Source organism: Nanorana parkeri, unplaced genomic scaffold, assembly GCF_000935625.1.
Source record: "Nanorana parkeri isolate BGI_ZX_2015 unplaced genomic scaffold, ASM93562v1 scaffold1162, whole genome shotgun sequence".
Taxonomy (NCBI): Eukaryota; Metazoa; Chordata; class Amphibia; order Anura; family Dicroglossidae; genus Nanorana; species Nanorana parkeri.
The window spans coordinates 72917-79445 of NW_017307430.1; positions in this window are offsets into that span (position 1 = coordinate 72917).

Here is a 6529-nt window from a genome sequence, read left to right on the forward strand (position 1 = left end):
TTTCTACTGTACGGTCGCACGTCTTCTGTCGAACCAGCATGTTCGAAAACCAGCCGGGAATCGTACGATTCTCGGCTGGTTAGAACGGTGCTCGGAAGATAAATGCTGAACGGGCCGGTGTGCGCACGCGCACACTGCCCGTTCAGCATTGCGGTCATCGGAAGCCCGTCCCTCAGGGGGGTGGGCTTGCGATGATCGAGAGTGTGATCTGCCTGTCCAAGATAGGCAGATCGTACGTTTTTTTAATCCCTTTACAACCATCGCAAGACTAAAGTCTTGCGATGGTTGTAGAGTGTATGGCCACCTTAAGGCTGGGCACACACCTTACAACTATTGCAAGACTTTTGTCTTGCGATGGTTGTAAGGTACGGCTTCCGATGACAGCAATGCGCACACCGGCCCGTCCGGCTTTTATCGTACGAACATGCTACACACCCGCCGAACATCGTACGCTGCTCGGCAGGTTTTCGAACATGTTCGTAAGATAATTGATCCGCTTTTTCTGGCACTGGGTCTTCCTGTGTGGATAAAGTATCTGGAGCTCATGAGAGATGATCAGATGGATTACATGGTTTCTGGTTAATGTCCCAGATTAATCATATCGCCGGCTTAGTATAATAATAAGAGCCGCATACAAAATGATCTAATCGGCGTCAATTTTGGGTGATAATTCCAAAATCTGATATCCTGACTCCGGCCAAGATGTTTTTTTTTTCTTCTTTTTTTGGAAGAGAAGGATCAAAATCTCTGTTAACTCTTTATTGCTCCTCCTTACCATCTGGACTTGACTTGTATTGTAACTGTAATGTCTTCCTTATATTGTAAAGCGCTGCGCAGACTGCTGGCGTTATATAAATCCTGTATAATAATAATAATTACTAGTAATACTGGTATCGGTATCGGTGCCGATGCCGAGTATTTGGGCGAGTACTCGTATTCACCCAAATCCTTCGATGCCTAGCCCGATACTTCCGGTATCAGAAAGCCGGGCAGCAAGTCATTACACGCCCCCTGGCTTTCTGATTGGCCAGATTAGCCAGCTTCTCGACCAATCAGGAAGCCGGGCAATGAGTCATTACACGGCGCCCGGCTTCCTGATTGGCCAGAAAGCCGGCTCCTTGCTTCCTGCTCACCTGGTGATGAGGGAGCATGGAGACGGCTTCCCTGCTAATCAGAAAGCCGGGAGGCGAGTCATTACATGCCGCCTGGCTTCCTTAATGGGACTTCCGGTGTTGGTATTCGGTATCGATGAGTACCGAAACAAAATATCGGTACTCATACTTGATATAAAAAAAAAACGGTATCGGTGCATCCCTAATAATAATAATATTTTTGTGCGTTGCCGTTTGGGAGATTTGACGGATATTAGGTAGTAGACTGTATGCTGGGTACAAATTTGTACATCATGGCACATTTACTTTGTGAGCCCTTTTCCAGCGCTGTTGGATCCATCGGCAGTCCCCCTCCGCCATTATCTTTGCCGCCGACACCTCTGGATTCCCAGCCGTCCTCTTCAGCCATTGGGTGGTCATTGATGATGTAGCTCCTGTGCATGCAGGTAAGGATTGTTTGCAGACGAGATATGCAAAGTATAACATGTATAAGAGAACATCAATGTAACAATCTGCAGATCATGTGACACAGATTGGGAACATTGATGTAACAATCTGCAGATCATGTGACACAGATTGGGAACATTGATGTAACAATCTGCAGATCATGTGACACAGATTGGGAACATTGATGTAACAATCTGCAGATCATGTGACACAGATTGGGAATATTAACGTAATAATCTGCAGATCACATGACACAGATTGGGAACATCGATGTAACAATCTGCAGATCATGTGACACAGATTGGCAGCATCAATGCAACAATCTGCAGATCATGTGACACAGATTGGGAACATCGATGTAACAATCTGCAGATCACGTGACACAGATTTGGAACATCGATGTAACAATCTGCAGATCATGTGACACAGATTGGGAGCATCGATGTAACAATCTGCAGATCATGTGACACATGATTGGCGCTGAGAGAAAAGATTGGCGTCATCCCGGTGAAAGCGAAGAGGGCCGGTAATGACCGAATGATGGCCTGCCTTCGGAGAGATCACCATATTGTGCCGCGCAGCTTCCGGGCAGATTAACCTTCAAAATGTCACCGGGGCCGGCGGATAATTGCGCGGTGGTGGGGGAGGGGGGGATGCGAGTCTCTGTAGCATTGAAGCAGTTAAGACAAATCCTCCTTGTGATGTATTGTTCTGCTGGAAACCCGTCTCGCTTACACGCCATCGCGCCGAAATAATTCTCCCCTTTGTCCATTGAAACTTCATGACTCGTTTCATTTAATACATTAAAAGATTTAATTAAAGTCCCAAATTAATTGTACAGTACGGAGCGCGCTGCATACTAATGTCACCGTCACAACATTCGCATCCGGAGATCATTCCGGGCGGGTTTTTGTTTGTAGTTTTCTCTCTCGCAGTGAATGTTGGTCAGTAATGTTGTACAGCAACACTGGGGGTACAGAAGACTGGGGAAATGCTTCCTACTGCCTGCAGCAAACTGATCACTGGGGGAGGGGAGACTGCAGAAATGCTTCCTCCTGCCTGCAGCAAACTGATCACTGGGGGAGCGGAGACTGAGGAAATGCTGCCTCCTGCCTGCAGCAAACTGATCACTGGGGGAGGGGAGACTGAGGAAATGCTTCCTCCTGCCAGCAGCAGACTGATCACTGGGGGAGGGGAGACTGCAGAAATGCTTCCTCCTGCCAGCAGCAGACTCATCACTGGACATCCAGCATCATTTAACCTTTTCCTCCCCAGCCTGGCTGTCCCTGGCCCGCCCCTTTCATTCATTGAATTGTAGTACTTTCAATCATGGAGGCTCAGCATCACATAGGGCGGTCTGCGTGCAAATACAGTCTTCATAGGAACATTCACTCCTCCAGACTGACACCCACCCATCAAGGCATTTAGATATTTGCATAACTCCTCCCACGATCCAGCCCACTTCTTCCATCAGGGCTGAGGCAGGGTGCTGTGATGTTTTCAGGAAGCACCCTGCCGGCCCCTCCCACCAGCCATGATCTGCCTGCATTGCACAGAGAAGCATTGTTACCAAATGATGACATCACTGGGTAATAAGGTAAATACTGGGTAACAGGGCTGTCCCGAGGCCGGGTGTCACCCATAGCGGATACCGGGGGAAACCCTGCAGTGACATCACCACGCACGTGCGTGATGATGTCATCGCGCATGCGCAGCCATCTTAGTGATGGACCCCGGCAGAGAGTGGAGGGGACGCTCCTCTCTCCTGCAACTGTCGGGCTCTCCGTCCATGACCGAGTGCCTGACATTTCAGAGGAGCTGTCAGTCATTTTGGTGTCACCCATCCAATGGTGTCCCGCCTGGGTGCGGGCCACACCCCCCTGCAGCCCCTAGTGACGCCACTGCTGGGTAGTAAGGTATGTCATAAAAACGAAAAGTGAGGGGGAGGGGAGGGACCAGAGAAGGCAAAAAGTAAGCAGATTAAACCAGGGGCGTCCCGAGGCTGGGTGACACCCGGAGCGGTAACCGAGTGTCACCCTGCCGAGACGTCATTGCACATGCGCGTGGCGTCATCGCGCACGCGCGGCAGTATTCTGATACCTGCCGGCGGCCATGTTGGTGATGGACTCCGGCAGAGAGAGGAGGGGACAGTCACCCGGCAGGATAAGGTATGCCGCCGGGTCCCCTCCTCTCTCCTGATACTGTCGGGCGTTCAGTCCATGACCGAGCGCCCGTCTTTTCAGAGGGGGGTGACACCAAAATGACTGTGAGTCATTTTGGTGTCACCCCTCCAATGGTGTCACCCGGGTGCGGGCCGCACCCCCCTTGTGACGCCACTGGATTAAACTTCAGCTGCACCTTCCCCCATGACTCCTAAATGGCAAAATTTTGCCAAAATTTTACAGAAATTAAGCTATTCGTTCCACTCATCCCCAATCTACGCAGGAGGAGTCAAGCTTTTTATACAGAGCAGCATTATAATGCCTTGAAAATACTTTTTCCTGAGGGTTCCACTTTAAGAATAGTTTGCTAGTTTGCGCGGCGTAACTCCTGAGCGCAGGTGATTCGGAGAAGCGTTTTGGGAGATAACTGTAACAACCTTGGCTCTCTCAAAGTCTGAAGGAGAGGCAGGAAACCTCCCTGTGACGGCTCCTCATTTCAAGTATCTCTCGTTAGAGATAATCGCGGCTCTTTTCCTAAATTTCTTGCTCCACGTACCCCGTCTCCTGCCGCTCTTATCCCATTATTGTCTCATCATCCCCCTCGCAGAATGCTTTAAATAATTTGTATTTTTATACTTCAAAGTGCTGTGTGCGCCACGCTCAGGACGACGTGAAAATATCCAATCATTATCCCCGGTGCCTGCTGTACGAGGAGACGTTCCCCGGCTCGCTACAATTTTATTATTAAGCCGCAACGCACAATTATCAATTACCAAATTGCATTATCTTAAGCTTGGCAGCTGAGAGAGGCCAGTGTTGGGCTGGATACCAATGGATGCCGACTTGCTACATATTGTTTATTAGGGACGCACCGAAATGTAGTCAGAAAATGGTGCTAGGGGCAAAATGCCGGCCAAAAATGTGGTGCATCCAGGGCCGGATTTATTCTCCCTGCCGCCCCAAGGCCAGGCTCCACAATGCGCCCCCCCAAGTTTTTTATTGTTTCTTTTTACTTTTTAAAATTTTTATCTTACTTTTGTTTCTTTTTTGATTTCTCTTTTACACAAGTATCCAATCCATTGCTTAAAGCTCCTGGAAGACGTGTTTTAGCACGTGAACACACGCGTATGGGAACGTTTATGCGCAACAGCGCACGTGCGTGAGCATGCGGAAGCGTGCTCGTTAGCGTACAGGTGCACGCTCATTAGTGTGCACCTTATCCTATATAAACAGACATGAAGCCATGACCAGGTTGCTGAGTGGTCTTCAGCTTGTCCCTGTGTGTCCTGTACATTATCCTGACTTCCTGTGTATGAACCCGGCTTGTGACCATTTGACTCCGCCTCCTCCTCCTGATTCGGTACCTCTGCTCTCTGATCTCCTGGCTTACGTTTCCTGACCCTGCTCCTGATCTGTGATTCGGCACCTCAAGATTCGGCTCCCTGTGTATGACATCGGCTTGAACCTGACTTCCCTCCCGGTCTGCCACTTGGTGGATCGCTCCATCAGCACCCTGGGCAACGACATCCTGCCAGTGCTTCCTTGGCTTCACACCCGTTGCCTGCTCTGGTTTCAAGAGGTCCCGGTGTCATCCCGGTCCTGCCGGCTCACCAGCTGGTCCAACGCACTCAAGCACCTCCTCAAAAACCGGCCAGACACCAGTACCGGCACCTGTGCTCCGCTCTGTCCTTACATCCCCTGTCACTACTTCCAGAGGTGTGGGACGAGAGGTGCACGGGCAGCCCCCTTCCCAGCAGTGTCAATGACATCAGTTGTAGACGCTCCGGAGGTAATTCAGGTTTCGTGGACAGTAGGATTCGCCTTGACAAATGGAATTTAGGGCCTTTCTCTCGGTTTGACAGACAGTAGGATTCGACCTGCAGGTGACCTCCATCTGACCTGCAGGTGACCTCCATCTGACCTGCATGTGACCGCCATCTGACCTGCATGTGACCGCCATCTGACCTGCATGTGACCGCCATCTGACCTGCATGTGACCTGCTTCAAGTGGGTTTTGCGTTACAATAGACTTGTTTGGGAAAGCAAACCCCATCTGATGCTAACAAAATCCCATCAACACAAATGAACATCCCATCACAGGCCCTTAAAGGAGAACTATGAGGAGAGTGAAAATCACTCATCCTCATAGTTCGAGCCGACCTGTGACAATGAAACTGTCACAGGTCGGCTCAATAGATTGGGAAGTTAGAGAACACATACCGTCGCTCGCTCACTTCTCGATCCTGTCCTTGCAGAGAGCCGTGACTGTCACTCACGGCTCCCTGCAGGGCTTGCCCACTCCGATCCTCCAGCGCTGACTGGCGGAACGGACGGGGGAGGGGCGGGTACAGCTGGCTCTGCCTCTAGATAGGCAGAGCCAGCTGTCAATCACGCAGCTGGGTGGATCTCGACAGTAATGTGGGGATCTGTCCCGGCTGCGGCGGTCTCAGTATACCGGGAGCTGTAGCTCGCGATATACTGAGCTTTGGGTGACGGGAGGACGCTAGTTTGTGTCCTCCCGTTACCCTAAGGAGAACTATGCGGAAAAACACTGACCCCATAGTTCTCCTTTAACAAGTTATTTGCTATTCATTGTCCTACAACCACCATGCAGTACCTCTGAAATGTTACAATACTATTACCTGTAGTAAGGAAATAGTTACAAATTGTATCAATATTTCAAAGGTAAGTGCACATTCTATATCTCTTCTTACTGAAAACCCATAAAAACTTCTGGAAAAAAAATAAATACATCAAAACGTTACAATATAAATAAAATGTGTTCTTGCCGACGATTCTCTAAGACTT